Genomic DNA, 18267 nt, shown 5'->3' on the forward strand with positions numbered 1-18267 from the left:
TTGACAGCTCAGCCATGCTTTTCTCAGGCAGTTTTGCCTCTTTGTGTTTCTTCTCCAGCCCCTCTGAATTGGACGCATTGACTTTACACATAGACTCTGTGATTTTTCCCTTGGCTGGGAGCTCTAGGGGGCTGCAGAAGGGGTTTGCAGCAGCTTTTTCCACACAGTGTAACGCTGTTTCAGGGAGTTGTAATGGAGAACTTAACAAGGGTGAGCTTTAATAGGTTTTAAAAACTCCATTTTTCAAAGTGAGAAGCTTGTGCATGAGGATGCATAGTCCCTCATTTCACAAGAGCTGGTGTAATGCAGCAGAAGGATCACCCAGCTGCTGTGTGGGCCAAGATTGGCTCTGGTTTTGCCCAGGGCATGGGGGCTCAGATGCAGAAAAGTTTTTCTCTCTTTTTCTCTCTTTCCACTTCACTGAAAAAACAAACAAAAAAAAGTCTAAAGTAAAGCAATGCAGCAAGATTTGTCCCTCTTGTGAAAGAAGAGGCAATCAGGAGGCAAAGAGAAAGGACAACCAAGTGTTTCATCTCTGTTTTTCTGCTCAATCAAATAACCAAATGTGATGTTATGCTGGAGAATGAGCTTAAAGTAGTTGTAAACCCAAAGTTCTTTAAAATTTAATCACAGTTTTGAACATCTGACCTTTTATACAGAGAAAATGTCCATGCTGAGAATGCTGAAGCAAACTAGTTAGGAGAGGAGCCTGTTCCCAATGAAGCTGCTGGTTCCCCAGCATCATGGCTGGGGGGGTCACGGCAGCTCCTCTGTCCCCAGCCTTGGGCACTCATCTGTTAGAAGATTGAGATCCACACAACAGAAATTTTGGGCAGGAATAGCTCAGTTCTAAATGATTTTCTCAGGTATGGAAAGAAATCTGTATCAGAGGTTCAGGGGAAGCCCCCAGCATAGTCAGCTTTGGTTGGGTCCTACATGGGGATCTTCTTGATGGTTGTTGTCAACTAATTGTCAGCTAATTACTGGCTGCAGGTAGACTTCCAAGTGGTTCAAGCACTTTGCAGCTGTTGTTTGTGCAAGCTGTTTGCAGGTCTGGATTTTCATCCTGATAGTGATGAAGCAGGGGAGAGCCTTTGTCCTTCCCTTCCCTCGCTGATTCTTCTTGGGTGCATTCTGATGGAACAGCCACGTAGCTTCTGGCTTCCTCTAGAGAACGGATTCAGGAGTGGATAGACCTTGATTTTATCAAGAATTACAGCTCAGGTCCTGGAACCACAGACACTGCAGGGGATATTTTAGGAGTTCTTGCAGTGCATTTGTTTGGGGTGTTGAGATTTTTTTTTGATACCTTCATGTTTATTTGGATGTATTTTACCAAAGCCTTAGTTTTCTAAATTTTAAAGTTAAAAGTTACTATAACTTATTTGGAAGGGTTCTTTTGATGAATTTCCTTGTCTACATTGCCTTTATATTTTTTCATGGAGCTCAGTGTATTCTATACAACTGAACATATGAATAATGCATAATATCCGCAGTGAGGGCAGTCAGGTGATGTTCCTAGTGGTTTGATGAAGTGTAAAATCATGCACACTCATGCACTCACATCCACACACATCCTTTTAAAAGCACTTTTCTGGAGTTTTGGGGTAGTTTGAGCAGCAGGGTTGGGATTCCTCTCATCTCTCTCCAGTTGGGAAGCCATCCACTCTCACTTTGCAGGCAGTAGAGAGAAAAAAATGTTCCAGGCATGATTCATCTCCACTTGAGATGTGTATCTTACAACAAAGTGAATCAACTCTAGGACTTCCTCCATAAAAGAAGGTGTGGAGGTATTTACTTTGTAGAAATCCAAAGTTGGGTGAGATAAATTCTAGCCAGGAAGCATGCTGCAGAAGACAGACATTAATATATTTTTATTAGCAATAGCTTAGAGGCCTGTGCTGCCAAGAATAGCAGATTGGGAAAAGGTGTGCAAGGTTAAAAGCCCCAGCCCCCTTTTTCTCTGTATTTTAAAGGCTTCCTTTGTGCTCGGCAGCACATGGAGATGCCAAATAAAGAGGTAAAGGCTGCTGAGAGCCTTGAAGTCCTTGATGTTCAAGTGCTGAGTAGCCACAACATCTGGGACAAGTGCTGGCAAGTGAGCAGTGAGAGCCCCTGTCAGACCCCCATGTCCCTGCCCCTTATCTATGTTTGAAGATTTGACTGAATTTTAACTCTACACAAAATATTTCAGAGCCATGGTCACTGTGCTGTGAGGTCACTTAGGTGAAAGACAAGAGCACAGAAATTAGTTTTGCAGCAGTTCTAGTATTATTATTTAATGGATGCATATTTCTACACTTCAAGAGCAAATGCTGTAAATTTGGGGAAGCTGTGCTGTATGCATTTGCTCAAACATCAAAGAACTGAAATCCCTGCTCTACAAATGCAGAAAAATCAACTCTTAATTATAAAATTGTGTTTGTTGCCCGAATGATGGTTTGGTTTTGGTTTTTTTTTTTCCTTTTTTGGGTGCTGTCAGGCTGCTGCCTGCTCTCCCATGAGCTGCCATCAAAAGATGCTGTTAGTGCCCAAATGCACACCACACACGGCCCCCCCAGTCCTGTTGCATTTTGCAGAACTTACGTTTTATTCTTGAGGTTTGTTAAAAAAAGTCCATCCTCCACTAATAAAACTATTCTGATTTCCTATTGCTAATTCAGACTTGAAAGAGAGAATCTGAGCTGATGAAATGTGAGTTTCTTGTGGCAGAGATGAGGTAATGCCACTGATGCAAAGAGAAGCAAAAGCTTCTGCTGGAGCTCTCCTCATAGGAAATCATCTTTCCAAGAACACTCACAGGTGTGTTAGCACCTGGTATCATAGCCCCCTGGGATTTGGGGAGTTTCAGCCCAAATACAGGCTACTGCTGGTCCTGCCTTAAGAGTTTAAGAGTTGCTAATTGCTGCTCAATAGACTGGATAGGGAAGAAGTGGATGAGTTGTTTGCTTGTCCTTAGATCCAAGGAGAGGAGGGAGGTTTGGGGAATGCCTGAGGGTTTTCCCTCTGGAAAAAAAGAGCTGTCACTGTCCATCCCCATCCAGGCTTTGTACTCATCCATCTCATGATATATCCCCCATTTATGACTGCACTTCAATATTTATCTAGTTTTTCTCTAGTGAGGGTGTATTATTCTGTTTCTTGTGTCATTTGTTATTTTACTTGTTCTGGGTAAGTCTATGGCCATGTCCAGCACCAGCTGTCCTATCTAAACACCACCAAGAATCTGGGGCTGAATTCAACCTTGGAATTACTCTATTGAAACAAATGGGCAACTTTATTAGAAAAAGTTTCTCTGTGTACATCCTACTGATCCTGAGAAGAGGATCTATCTAATGGTCTGGGTGCTCAAGGGAAATTTCTAAAAGTAGTAAGTGGACCTGCCAGTTCATCTCAGAGTCCCTGACCCCACAAGCAGTGTCCTGACTTTCCCTCTGTGAGGAGACCTGAGCTGAGCAGAGTAACCTGAGAGCAGGCTGTGAGCAAGGGCCAAAGGTCCAAGCCAGGGCACCCTGCCCACAGCCACCACCTCCTCCTCTGCTGCAGGACAGGAATGCTGCCCTGGGAGTGGGAGAAGCAGCCAGCTATTGCCTTGCCTGGGGTTTTCCTCTAAAGCCCAAGTGTTGGCAGCACTTGGAGTAATCCTGGCTGTAGTGACACCACTGCAATGACATGCAGCACACTGTCAGTCTGCTGGGACCCACCAAGGCATGGGAGCTGCCAGTGTCTGTGTCTGAGCACCATAGGGCTGGGATGTGGGACTATAAATCATAGAATCATTGAATCCCAGACTGGTTTGGGGTGGAAAGGACCTTAAGGATCATCTAATTCCAACCCCCCTGCCATGGTTAGGGACACCTCCCACCAGCCAAAGGTGCTCCCAGTGTGCCACATCCAACCTTCAACACTGCCAGGGATGGGGCAGCCACAGCTTCTGGGGGCAACCTGGGGCTCAGCACCCTCACACCAAAGAATTTCTTCCTAATGTCCATCCTCAGTCTCCCCTCTGCCAGTTTAAAGCCATCACCTCTTGTCCCATCCCTCCAGGCCCTTGTCCCAAGTCCCTCCCCAGCTTTCCTGGAGCCCCTTCAGGCACTGGAAGGTGCTCTAAGGTCTCCCCGTTGCAGCCTTCTCTTCTTCAGGCTGAACACCCCCAACTCTCTCAGCCTGGGTCCAGAGCAAAGCTGCTCCAGCCCTTGGATCATCTCCATGACCTCCTCTGGCCTCCAGCAGGAGCACGGGGCAGGGGGGGAGCCGCTGGAGAGAAGGTGGAAGGCAGGTGCATGGGCAGAGGAAGAACACAGGGTTTGTGCCAGGGTTTGTGCCACTGGTAGGGACATCTGGGAGGCAGGCAGCAGCTCAGCCTGGCTGTTTGACTCATTAATTCCTGCCCTGCCAAAATGCTGCAGCCTCTGTCCCTGGGTGCTTTTGGCCGTGGTGGGATACGTGTGCTCCCACCCATTACTCATCCTTGGCTGTGGTTCCTGTTCACAACATATTGTTTGACAAATGTCAATTCTGAAGGAAAATAGTTTAAAGTATTTCTTCAAGACAAAGTTTTCAGATTTAACGTTGAGCAGATGCTTTGTCTAAAATTAGCATAATGATTCCTCATGGTTGCTACTTACCAGGACATGTGTCTTTAATGTAAGTATTGGAATAATAATGAAACTTTGCTGTGATTTTTTGGATAATTGAAGCTTATACTGCGTGCTTTTGAAATGTTTAATGAGCACAAGGACCTTTTGGATTAAGGAACGATGTTATTCCCAGTTGCAGATGTGTAAAAGTGAGATGCAGAGCTCCTGTGGTGCCTGAGCTCCAGGGCTGAGGGGAGCTGTGGAGAGCTGAGCCCTGGTGAGGGGAACCCAGGCAGCTGGATGGATGCTGCCTTTCCCTGGGCACTGAGCTCCTGACTGCTGATGTGGTGGCTGAAAAGGGATGTGGGCTTCTGGGGTCAGATTGTTGCAAATAACACACCTCAGGAAAGGTGCCTGGTGGGATTTCCAAAAGTGAGGGGAGCTCAGGGCTTGGTGGTGGTGCTGACTGAGCCTCAAAGGTTTGAAGATCTTGTTTCACTTTTAGGGATTTACAGTTCAGGTTGTAAAAAGCTGTTAAATATGTCTGAAACACATTTGATTCATAGGTTTCTGCTGCTCCATCTTTCCCAGGGGAAGGGTGACATAAACCCTCTTCCTGGTTCCCTCTTCGATTAGTAGCACAAGTGCTCATGCTTGGGCACAGGGGCTTTAAAAAAAAAACCAAAAAGACAAAGCACAGAGCAGCATTTTAGGTCCTCAGACAGTTTCTGTGGATGGAATGATTTTGACACAGAAGGTGAAGAGACTTGTTGATAGCTGTGTAGCAAATCCGTGGGAGAACTGAGATCAAACTCCCTGATTCCCACTTCTGAGGAACTTTCTTTTCCATCAGGTTCCTCAAACAGCAGCTCTCATGTATGTGGAAAAGCTGAGAGTCCTGGCTGTGCTTTCAGCTTCTGTGAATGCATTTTAGGGGGGAGTTAGGGACCCACTGGAAGTGTGTGAGCACTGAGGCTCCTCTGGAGCACCCTCCTGCACAGAGCAGGGATGATGGAAAAACTAACAGAGCTAAAAAACAAACAAACAAAAAGACATGAGAATAGTTTCAGAGAGGCCTTTTCTGGCAGCCAGTAATTTGGAGCTTTTTGGCACACCATGGGCCACGGTGAGGTGAGGAGGGGTGGGTGAGCAGAACCAGTCTGAACACTCAGGGGAGCAAAAGAGCCTGACCTTTGAGGGAGATGTGGTTGTTTGAACCATCCTGTACCTGCAGACCAGACCACCCTTTCCTGACTAAGTGCTGATTTCTAACAAAGGACTTCCACAGAATTGCCCACCGTGGCCTGAACTTAACCCCGTGTGTTCCTGCCCCTGCAGTGGGGAGAGGAGTCTCAGGGGAACCTGCCCTTTCCTTCATTTTCTCATTTAAGCCAAACCACACTCTTCCACCTAAGAAAAACCACCCCCAAAAAAACACCTTTGTGTTAATTGCCTTGAATGGCCATGTTTGTACTGTTCAGGGGAAAAATACCTCGAGGTTTTTGGGTGTTGGAGCACAGAGATGGATCTCCATAACTGGAAAGAGAGGGTTTGGGTGTTTGGTATGGGAGGCAGTCAAGGATGCTGGTTAAAAATAAATTTTAAAAATCTTTTATTTTTTTAAAAGGAAAATCTAACATGTGACCACATTTGGTACTGTGTGTGGCATTTGAAAAGCAACACTAGCACCTTGCTGCTCTTTTCATGAATTTCTAGGGCTTTGTCTTCCAAGGAGAGCAAATTTATCAGGGCAGAGATGCTGAAGCCTCTCCCAGGCACACAGGTTCCCTCAGCCTTTCAGACTAGAAGGTGGTGTTTTAATTACTGCTTCTCACAGCCTGATGAGCCACCAGATCATCTCCATGTTTAAAAAAAAAAAAAAAAAAAAGAAGGAAGATGGTAGATGTATCCAGAGGAGATGATCTATCTCTCTGGCCTGGTAAAATCCCAACCATCAGGAGGCTGCTGCTGGAGTCTGAGGCTTACAAAATTACTGAGATGTGTAACTGATTTTTGCCCACTGTGGCGTGGTGTAAATGAGACCAGGGTGGTGTCTGCTTAACTTCTAATTAGGGCTCCTTGCACTTCTGTCCATGCTCTGGTGTGCTCTTTTTCATTCCTTACGTGTCTGTCCAAATACTCGAGTCCAGTTTGATGAAGAAAGGGGATGCTTTGCCACATCCAATCCCTTCCATCACCACAGTCCCCCTTGCTCCACCTGGGTGGCCTTTAGGTGACAAACTGCTTTTACTGCTCTTGGCCCATCAGTGAGTTGGTGCAGAGCTCCAGCTGAAACCTGCTTGCTGTGTCCAGGATGTGCAGCTGGGGCTGTGACCCCACCGAGGGGACAGAGTGGCTTTTTCATCACAGCTCGAGGGGAAAACACACCCATTTTCAGTGTTTATTGAGGGAGGTCTGGGAGGGCAGAGGCCACTCCACGTGCTCTGGTTGAGAGTCCTTGTGGGCCCATCAGCCTCTCCCGTGTCTGACTCCATCCGTGCAATTCCTGAAGGACCTTAAGCAACTGCACCTGCTGACACCAAAGTGACTCAGGCTGAGGGAGAGAGGGGGAGCATGGGAGCAAAATTAAACAAATAAAACCATGAAGTGTTTTTACATCATGGTCCTAATTCTCATTTCTGCCCAGAGTGAGAGAAGCTGAAATTGGGTGTGAAACTGGGCTATTGAGGCAATAACACGCTCCAAGAAAGAGCATGTGTTACACGGGATTTTCTTCTTATTTTTGGCACTAAGAACAGTTCGGGGATGCAGGTGACATGGAGTTTGCTCTGTGGTGGCTGGGGATGGGCCAGGCTGATGTTTCAATAACAGGTCTCCGATCCCTAATTTTCCTGAAAAGCAACATGCTGTTTTCTGAGTGAAATAACCACTCTGTTCACCCCCAAAAAACACATCCAGCTACATTTCTTCCCATAACAGAAACCTCACATCTTTGTTATTTCATCTTTAAGTTACAATTCTGACTTTTTAAGGTCTGGAGTCAGATAGGAGCAACAGGCTTGGTAATAGTAGGGGTTGGGAGTGCTTTGTTTGTTTTTCTTTTTAAATAGTGATTTTTTTTTTAATTTTTTTTTTCTTTTTGTGCTGAACTAGAAAAGGGGAGCTGAGTTGCAGCTTTGCTGGGGTGTAGCTTCTCTCACCACAGAATGTTTTATCCAGTTCCACCCTGGAGTGGCCATCAGTTATCAAGTATACACTGATGAGCAGAGCAAAGTAAGTAACCTTGGCAAGAGTTCTCATTTTTTTGCCAGTAAACCCCTACCTACAGTCGCACTTCTGTCAGCTATGGAAGAAACTCGAAACGTTTTGCTGAATGTGCGAATCTATTTTAAATGTAAACACAGCCTGGGATACAAGGATATTCTTAACCCCCTTCCCTCCCCAGCCCGGTCCATGCCAGCTGCCTGCCTGGAACCCCGGGGTTCTCCCGCTGTCCTCGGAACCGGGACAAACACCCCGGGAGTCCTTTTCCCATCCCCCGAGGAGCAGGGACACAGGGCTTGCCCGGCCTGATGGTTTTGCTTTTGACCGAATGAAGGAGCACTTTGTCTCCCCCTTTTAGCGCAAGGGCTCGGCCTTTCGGCTTGTTACAGCAGCGATCATTGAGAAAGGAATTAAAAAAAAAAAAAAAAAAAAAAAAGGAAAAAACCCCCAAAACATTAAAAACCCCCACAGCCCCACGGGGTATGATTGGGGGGTTGGTGTTTTGGGGTTTTTTTGTTGGTTGGGTTGGGGGTTTTTTTGGGGGGGTTGTTTTGGGGGTTTTTTTGTTTGGTTTTTTTTTGTTTGTTTGTTTGTTGGGGGTGTTTTTTGTTGTTTTTTTTTTGTTGTTGTTGTTGTTTGTCGAGGGTTTTTTGTTTGTTTTGTTGGTTGGTTGTGGGGTTTTTTGTGGGGGGAAGAAGGGGTGTTGGTTTCTTCCGTGAGTTCGGAGTCCCGGTCCCCCCTCCCGCTCCCGAACCCGGCGGAAAGGCTGCCCCCGCCGGGGGGAAGAGCGGGGACAGATGGAGAGGGAACGAGGAGGAGGTCGGAGAGGAAGGCGGCGAGGGATGGATGGCGAGAGAAAGGAGGCGGTGGGGCGTACGAGCCCCTCTGGAAGCGCCGAACCCCACCCCGGGCCAGGTCCCCCCCTCGATCCCCCCGGCCTCGGGGCAGCCGGGCCCCTGGGTCCGGTCCTCTCATTTCACCACCCCGGCAGCTCCTGCAGCCAACAAGCCGCTGGAGGGGTGGAAAACCTTGTCAGGGCGGGGAGGGGACACCCGCCCCATCTCCGCCCCGCTCCTGTGCTCCAGCCCGGGGGAGTTTTTCTCCCCCCCAGCCCCCCGCGGGGGCAGCCGGGAGCGGGCAGCGCCCGGAGCCAGGCGGGGCTGAAGGATTCCCTTGTCTGTGCCGAAAGCCCCAGCAGCTGGTTGACAACAGGAAACAATGTGTAGTGAATGGAAAAAGGGGGTGGTGCTGCCTGAACAACTTCCCTTTACATCACTGCCCAAATAAGGAGCTTTAAACTAACCTTTTTCTATTGCAGCCCGGCAGAAGATCCCCCTGGAGCCCCAGGGTCCCAGCCTCGCTGCGGGCAGAGTCATGGGAGAGCCGCGGCTGCAGCAAGGGGGGCAAGTGCAGGTAAGGGCTGATGGCTCCGTTCCACTGCTCTGGGGGAATGTGCTTTAAAAATATCTATATAATATATAGATTTTTTATTTTTTTTTTTTTCTTTTTTTTTTTTTTTTTTTTTTTTTCCTTGTATCGGCTGCGGTCAGTGTTAAGCCGATGAGGTGTCATGAAAAGCCCCGGTAACAGCCGGGCAGGTCTGGCAGCTGAGGTCACTGCAGTGAGTAACCAGGAGTTACGGGATGCTGAGCTCCTTTCTCCTCTACACTCCGAGGGGTTGTTGCTCTTGACCCGCCGCCAGCCAGCCCGGTGCCTGCCCTGGCAACTGCAGCTCGGCTCTTAATTGGCGGCCACCTCTAATTAATGCCCTGCCAGCTGCGGGCTTTGCACTGCCTGCAGCCGGGGTAAGCTGCCTGTCTGTCTGTCTGGGACGGATTTCCTCCTTATCACTTGTACAGGAAAGCAAGTGGGGAGCTGGAGGGGTTGTTCGTGGGCAACACGTGATGGCAGCGAGAAGCTGTGCTGGGAAAATCCCTGTGGGAGCTCCCACAAGCTGACAACCTCAGCCCAGAGTCCCAGATTATCTGCTGGGCTTCTGAAGGCAGGCGAGGGGGTTGAACCTGTTGGCTGCAGAGAAGGAGACCCTCTACCTAGGGCTGACCCTTTGGGTATTTTATCCCTTTTAAGGATTTTATTGCTGCTGATTAGCACATCACCAGAAAACGAGACAGCGTTAGAAATGCATTAAGTCTGAGTAAATGAGTGCTAACGATTTAAGCTTCTTAATCCTCCTCGATGGAAATTAATAACGCTTTTGATGCACCCAGAGGTGTGATCAGAAATGCAGAAACGCGCTGAACTGCTGTATGCAAATATATGGAGTGTTATTCCGGAAAAAGGCACGGTGCATTCTTTTATTTCCCACCACCCCCTCCTCATTATTTTTTTTTTTAGCTAATTGGCCCCAACCGTCGTGCAAGCACCCGGCACTTTTACCCAGTTACCCTCTGGCGAGTGGAAATGGCTGGGGCAGCTGACACAGTGATTTATGGTGTGAGCAATACAATCCAAACCCTGCTCTGCTGCTGGAGGGTAACCTGTAGCTTACAGGTGTTTAGTTTCCTTGGTGTTGGGACATTATTAGTGTCAGTGTGCAGAGCCAACATTAACCTTTACAGTCTGGATGTCCTGATAGCCCTGTCAGCTGAACTCCCCCTTCTCTTATTTTATTTGGCTTCAGCCATCCTGTGGGGAGCTGTTTATGCTTTCTGGGGGCCATCGGGTTTTTCTCACAGTCTCAGGAACTCTTCATTCTGATTCTTGCAGGAAAAAGTTCACTATGAAAACAGAGAGTGTAGGAATAGGTGGGATTTATGTGGGGTGGGATGTTGTGGCTCTCACTTGGTTCACAGGTATCAGGAGGCTCCAGAGCCCATTTTGTGAGTCTTGTTGTCCCCATCTCCTTCCTGCCTTCCCCTTCTTAGTGGACAGGTCTAGTTGAAGGGGTCCTGGAAACAGGATTCTTTCCATCCCTGGAGAAGTATCCCTCTGTGGAGGATGCAGAGATACTGGTGTAGGAGACTGGGGGGATTACTGTGTTGTCCTGACTTGCTTCTGAGAAGAAAAGTCTTCTGCCTCCAGGGCTTGCTGTCAGGCTTCTCAGACTGGGGAAGGATTGACTGCAGTCCTTATTAAGGTACAGAAAAACAAAACCTGTAGAGGTCTTGTGTAAATTGTGTGTAAAAGGGAAAACTTCCAGAAGTTATTAGTTGGCTATTTAATGAATGTGTTACCACCAAACTGCTTGCAGCAGGTCTGGGGTTTGTGTCCTCTGGGACACATTCAGGACACACAGAGGTGTGGTGCAACCCCTGAGAAATTCCCTAGAGGAGCCCTCTCCTAGGGAAGCTCTGGCAGCAGGAAGGGGAACTTTTCACTGTGACCATTGTCATCCTAATCCACAATGGGCACCATTAATTTCTTCGTGTCAGACAGCATCCAGATCAGAAACGTTTGTATCTCCCGCTGCAGCTTCTCCACTGTGCTTGTAGCATCTTAACAAGGGACCCTCACAAGATTTCTTTCCCCCCCTGCCCCGATGAATGCCTGCCCAGGTGCAAATGTGGCTCAAAAAGCAGAGCTGGGGCCTCAGACTCTGCTGGTTTGGTTTTCCCATCTGAGCAGAATCCTGTTCTCACAGCCGGGGCGGAGGAGAGAGGAGCCCGGGGAGTGTGTGTGTGGGGGGGGGGGGGGGGACGACGACGACGACGAGTAAACTCTGAAATGTTTGGAGTTTGCTCTTGAAAAATATACAGCAGCCATCGACAGAATAGCTCAGTGTTCAGCTTGCGTGGCGTGCAGCGTGTGTGAGCAGGATCGGATGTGGGGGACTACTGAGGGGATCCGGTGGGGTGAGTCCCCGGAGAAATGGTTTCGAAAATAATATTTATGCTGAAGTTAACAACAAAAGCCCTGTTGAGAAACCTTTCCTGAGCTGCGGGGCTAAGGCATCGCTGCCACGGGTGGTTTAGCAGTAATCGGAGAAAGGAGGGAAGTGCATCCCGGCTGGGGAAATCACCGCGGCCACCCCGGTGATTGGGTGACTGCTCATTAATGAGGGGCTCCTGGGAACTCCCTTGCCCTACGTCACTGGCAAAGTCCCAGGGCCACGTCGGGTGGCTCCGTGGCTGTAGGAAAGCTGCCTGTCCTCCGGCTGCCTCCTCTCTCCCCCCATCACCCAGGCTCATGCTGACTCTGTGCTCGCAGGAGCTCTGCTGTCACAACTTCTGGCCACATTTGGCTGCACATTTTGAATGAAAAAAGGCTTTCGGCAGACTCGCCGTTTCGAAGGCGCTTTAAAGCGTTTGGTTTCTCGGCAAGGAGGTTCAAACTTGGGGGGGGGGGAGGGGGGGGGAAGAGGGGAGAAGTGAGGGGAAGTCCTCTGAAAAGGAAAGCAATTTATTTAAAATATACATTCAACACCATTGTCTTTGATTTTAAAAGGACTGCTTGTTAGCAGATCTTTATAGCTCTGCTGGGATCTGCAGTCACCGGGCCAGTTGGGATGCAGGGAAATATTTATTCTGTTTTCCACGCTGTCCATTACACTTGCTGAATTCTTCCCACCTTTCACTTGTTAATCCCGACCGATTTCTCACTGGTGCTCCCTCTCCTGGGCTTTGCCGAGACCACCTTGCAAGAGTTGTGATCCGTGTTCCTGCTGTGCATGCCACGACTTGAATTCAAGAAAAATGGTATTTCCTAGACTGGCTCTGCACCCTCAGCTGGGATCTCGATAGGTGATGCAGTAATCAGAACGGAGATTTTTATCCTGCCTGTCTCTAATTACATGCCTGCATAAGGTAAACCTTTTAATGAGCATCAAAAGCTGCATTGTGTGCCAGGGAGGCCTCGTGCTAAAGAGAGTAGGGGATTATTCAGTTATTCAAAAAACATTTGCTGAAAGTAAATATGCTATAAATTTTCCTTATCCTTTACATTGCCTCCTTTTCTTTGCAAAGCCCTGAGCCAAGCTGGGCCCCTCCTCCGGAGGTAGCCCAGGCTGTGAGTGGGTTTTGCAGCACTGGTTTTCTGGTTTTTGCCTACTGCCCACATTCTGAGCTTTCTGAGAAGGTGACAAGGGGCTGCACATGCAGCAGGCAAGGTGAGGATTTGATCCACGAGGACCTGAGTGAGATGAGCAGAGCCATCCCTGAGTGTTTACTGTGTGGAAATCTTCTGGGAAAACTTTACCCTAAGAGGAACAGTAACTAACCCATTTAAAAACACCTAGATAGTATTTTTGTAACCTTTTTTTTTCATTATTTTTTTATTATTATTTTTATTTTTTCTTCAGTTGTATGGAAATTTTGATTTGGGGGCACTTTTCTTCTGGGAACTGCTCAGCAGCAGGGATAAGGAAGAGGAAAATCGAGTGAGATCAAGTTTTCCTACCTGCCCAAAATGGATTTGCTGTAAGCAAAGAACTCCTTGTTCCTCCTTGTTGTGAAGCCTGTGCCCCATCTCCTCACACAGGCAGGAGCCAGCAGGAGGGTCAGCCACTGGTACCTTCTCACAGGACATCTTCAGCTTTGTGAGAAACCTTATTAAATATTAATAACATAATCTACTGGGTGCAAATGAGGTTTTCATTCTCAACAGCTCCTCAGTCTCCAAATGCAAAGCTGTCCTTTCCACATCACTCATCCACCCTTGTTCCTTCTTTAGACTTTGGAGGGTCACCTGCTCATTGAACAGTTATTCAGGATTTGCAGCCCTGGGAAGCCTTGGGGTTATTTTGCTCTGCTTCTCCATTTGAATTGCAGATTTCAGGCAGGAAGGCAAGGTGTGTCAGAAATTGGCTAGATCCAGATGAATTTAGACATAAAGTTTGGGTTTCTTCACTAATGTTGCTCTCAGATGCACTGAGAGCTGGAGGGGTTTGCTAAACCCTCATTTGGTGGTGCAGTTTAGAGGGGAAACCTCAGAATCCAATAAAATTGAGCCTGGCCTTCTTCCCAGCAAACCTGGTTTTCAGTGTAGTAGTTCCCTGATGTCTTTACTGCCACACTGCTACGTCCAGATTGAAATCCAACTTCTGCATTGTTCAGATGGTTTTTTCCTGAGGGGCAGCTCACTACAATGGGGAACTCAAAAATCACAAAATAGACACAACCATTAATTCTATAACCACCCATTGTCACTTTTGATAAGAATTTCCTGTCTCCTTTGTCCTGTTCACCTTTAAGTCTCAGGTGAACATGGACTGGCTGCCTTCATCCTTAGGTGTATGATTGTTCTCTTGATAGCCCCATCTATCATCAGTATCATAATGAACTGTGAGCCAGTGGTGACAAAGGGACCCAAGGGGTTTTTTATTGTGAGCTGGTTGCATTCCTAACTCAAGGTAGAGTATGGACTTGGGATAAAAGGCCAACTCTATGAGTGTTTGTGGGGGGAGCATGTGCTTCCCACAAGTTAGGTAGTCAGGTAAGTAAGTTGTGGGTTGAATGTTTTAGAGATCTGCGTTGCTGCTGGCAGCAATGGTTGGAAGCTGTTGCATCTGGTGAAGGAGAATGAGTGGTTGTTATTTGGGCAGTGGGGTACAGGGCTCACAAAACAGGTTGTGAAACTTAGAGAGCTTCTAGGAGCTTACAAGAAGAAAACCATGGGCCCTAGATTTCTGGCTGGTTCCTCCTGCCCCATGCTGCTGGGAGATGCCGAGGAGAAGATGTTGGATAGAAGGGCTCTCCCCAGGCCCTGCTGGTCCTGGTGTGACACCGAGGACCCCAGGGGACACAGGGAGTGACCCGGGGCCAAAGCAGTGGGGTTGTCACTAACGGGAATGTGTTTCAGAGTTTTCCATGAGGCATCGCTGACTCTGTAAATAGCTGCCCACGGGTTTCCTGTGTTCAGGTTTTTTTGGGTTTGTTCCTTTCTGAGGAGATTTACCAACATAAATTAAAGCTATAGGAAACCTTAAGATGGGGCTAAAATGAGTCGAGTAGAAATTCAAAACAAAAACATTTCATAAAGTTTTGGAAAGCTCTGGGATGGCACCTGCCACCTGTGAAGCAAGAGTGGCTGCTGGGCTGGGTCAGCTCAGGACTCTGGAAGGGGTTGGTAATTTGCAGTTTCCATCCTGTTGCTGTGGGGTGTCAGTCTGATAAACTCTCTGGGAGGGACTACAGCCCTCCTTGGGTGGTATGTGTGAATCTGTGATTCTGTGATATCAGCTGCAGAGGAACCAGGTTGAAGGAGATGAGCTGGGCATGAGGAAGGATGGAGAAGTAGTGCCTGGTGGTTATGGGGATGGATCCTCCTCCCAGGTGAGGACTGAGGGGTGTTTCTGGAGTGGCTCTTCTCAGAAGAGCTGTTTGTTCACAGCAGTTGCTCTTTGTACATGTGAAAATAGCAAAGGGATTTCTTTACTCAAATTTGAGGTCTCTTGGCATCCCATCTGGAGTGCTGGTCTGAACTGTGAGGTTTCTGTCCTGGGGGATGTCAGGGCTGGTAGGGGCAGGACAAAGGGTTCTTGTGTGTATTTGAACCCACTAACAGCTTGTTGGGTCTCTGCATGTTTGAAAGAGGTGTGTGGGGGGGGGAGTTTTGGTCATGTTTAAAGGGCAACTTCATTTTGAAGTTGTGTAGTGTTTGACTTCGGAACAAAACAGTGCAATGAAAGGTCAGGCTAGAACCAAGTGCAAAAATAGAGTTGTAGATATCTACAGAAGAATGTGAAGCTTTTCTGAGTTGGAAGGGAAGTTGAGCTGGGTGTTTAATTACCTCCCACAAATTTGCTCATAGTGCTCAGGTATTTCCTTCATGACTTTCACAGGCTAAAATTAACAAAATCTGAAGAGAAACCATTCTTCCCCACCAATTCACCATTCTGTTTACGTGAGAAAATTGCCCTGGACACCACAGTGTGACCACTGTAGTCTGCAATAAGTGGACATTTCTTCTGGAAGTGAGGATCTCTGCTGGAAGTTACCCTGCAAGAATTCAGAAGTGTTTCTGGCCAATCTCCTTCTGTGGAAAAATACGTGCCTCAGTTCCCACTTCTGTAAAATGGGGTTAAAAATATTCTCCCTCCCTCCCAGGAGCATTGCCACACTCCCTCCACAGCAGTTTGTAAAACACAGCAGAGTTTTTTCCACCAGTGTGAAAAATGCTAAATACAAGTAAAGTGATACTATTTTAAATAATATCCTAGGTGCTTCATGCTCCAGAGAATGACTATGAATAACTAAGAAAACATATTATGGTCAAGATTCATAGTTAGGGCTCATGAGCACTGGAGGTTGGGGAAATGATGGCTTTTTACAGAATCAAGGAATGTTAGGGGTTGGAAAGGACCTCTAGAGATCATCTAGACCAACCCCTCTGCTACAGCAGGGTAAGTTCAGCACTGATGGCCCAGCAGCCACTTTAAAAACTGCCAAAATGGGTAAAATAGATCCAAGAATCACTTAAGATCTTGCTCACACCATAAACCAGAGCCAGCAGCAGCACAGGCTGGATCTTCACATCTGAGAGCATCCTCTGGTAATGACTCACTGGCTAATGAGTTTACTGCCATGGTTTGGATCATTACTGAGGTAATCCTTTTTAATTCAAGGAGCCTTTATTAAAACCTTGCTGCTTTTGCAAAGGCAGCTTTGAATGGCTCCTTTTGCATTCAGAAACAGCAAAGAGAGGAAGGTGAAAGCCATTAGCTGCCAAAGTGAAGATTTTTTTTATAACCCTAAGGCAGTTCTGTGCTGGTTTTCTGCTGGAAGAAAGAAAGAAAGAAAAAAAATAATCCTGCAGTGTTGGTTTTATTATGCATTATGCAGGTTTCAGGTCTTTAAAGAAGTTAAGGGAAAGTCCCAGATGAGGTGCTAGTTGCCTTCTAGTCCAAGTCTCCACGGAAGAGTTGCTTTTAGATTCTGCCTGTAATTCATTGCGTGGACACGGTCTGCTGCCTCCCTGTTTTGATCTGTCCCCCACCTGTGGGGATTTGCTGCAAAGTTAGAAAATACTTTGCATTTGGATTTGCATTCATCAGAATTTGGAATTATTCAGCAGCTAGGAGATGGGATGACAAAATGGTAAACCAGCAGTTGAAGTTTTTTGAACTGAACAGGTGTGAAGAAAAAAATTGAAGCGTGTGAACAGGACAGAAATCCTCAAATCCCATTCCTTCTGAGCTGGCAGGAAGTCTTCACTGACTGTCAGGAATGTGTCTGCCTGTCCTGGGAGTGCATGGGTGAGGCTGTGAAGCACTGGCATTTGGTGCAGAAATTACCTATTAACTATCACTAAAGTACAGTGTGAGCAGCTACATTTTCCCAATTTCTCCTTAGCTGTAGAAATAAACCTGATTTTTCTTCTGTTGGTGCTTCAAATACTTGGGAGGGTGTAATTATTTCTTGTCAAGCAGGTGATCCATCCCAATGCAGAGACGGGGTCCTGTCACTGCTGCTGGTGGGGACCTGACATGCTGGGTCACATCAGGTCACCAGGGTCAGCGTTTGTCTCTGAAGAATGCAACAAGCTTTGCAGTCCATCAGCTGTGGGAAAAATATCTTCCATTCTGGGCATTCATGTCCACCGTCATTAGCCACTTCTTTGCAATTAGAATATCACCATCATGTGCTAGAAATTTCATGTATGGGAAAAACTGGGTGTGTGGTCCCAGCTTGAGAGAGATCACCCGTGGAGGCAAAACTCAGGGAGGGGAAGAGAAAAGGTTTCGGTGGCTGGGCAGTGAGGTGGCTTTGCTGGCTTTCATGTGTGCTGGATATTTTATTTGTGGTGCTTAAGAGTTTTCTTTTTCATTGGCATTTGTGGAGAGGCTGATACCGGAAAGAGGAAAGGAGGTTTTGTCTCTGCTGTACATATTTGATGGTTAGTGATTATGCATTTTAATAATTACTTTAATAAGTTACTCCAACTCGCCTCTCACTTTATTTTGGGATCTCTGGAGGCATTCTGTTTGCGTAACACACTGGAAGTCTTTACTGCATTCAGCAAATGATTTATTGCTATTGATTTATATGGCACCCAGTACAAGCTCCATGGCAGCAGCATGCAGACATTGTGGTTCTTACAGGACCACTTCACCCCCTTTGAAACAGAGACTCCTCTGATTAACCAGAGAGCAGGGAGTAAGATGGACAGATTCATACAGTTTGATGACCTCAGCAATTAATTATTTATTGAGCTTTTAATTTTGCATCCATCATTCTAGCTCTGTCTCTCCTGACTTCCCAGGGCAGTTGCACAAGGAGGTAAAGCATCCTCAGATACCTTTAGGGAGGAGGTTTGCAGCTTTGTGCAGGGCAGCTCAGCTGTGCCCCTGTTAACCCCTGGGACGCTGGAAAGGTGCTAATATCTCCTTTCTCTCTGCATATTTTAGAGACCAGTATTTTTAAGCTTCTTTTTGAGCTTCTTTTCCTTGATTCTGTGAGCTGTAGGACAGATGACAGTGTTAATCCCTCCTGGCCCTGGAGCTGATGTGTGCATAAGCCTCTTTCTCCTCCAGCTGAGGACAGTGAGGGGTTGCCATTGTTTTTCT

The 18267-nt window shown here is 47.1% G+C and overlaps 1 protein-coding gene across 7 annotated transcripts in view; it reads left to right on the forward strand.

The window, feature by feature from the left end:
- Nucleotides 1-18267, forward strand: part of HIVEP3 (HIVEP zinc finger 3) — a 221950-nt gene that overhangs the window by 119183 nt on the left and 84500 nt on the right. For 6 of the 7 annotated variants that reach the window (XR_011730444.1, XM_071767459.1, XM_071767461.1 and 3 more), the window contains one exon: nt 9124-9218. The gene's annotated coding sequence lies outside the window, so the exon portion shown is untranslated. Of the gene's footprint in view, nt 1-8653; nt 8721-9123; nt 9219-18267 lie in introns of those variants that run through there. The other variant, XM_071767462.1, reaches the window with a different exon arrangement.

The sequence above is a fragment of the Heliangelus exortis genome, chromosome 24 (assembly GCF_036169615.1).
Source record: "Heliangelus exortis chromosome 24, bHelExo1.hap1, whole genome shotgun sequence".
NCBI classification, from domain to species: domain Eukaryota; kingdom Metazoa; phylum Chordata; class Aves; order Apodiformes; family Trochilidae; genus Heliangelus; species Heliangelus exortis.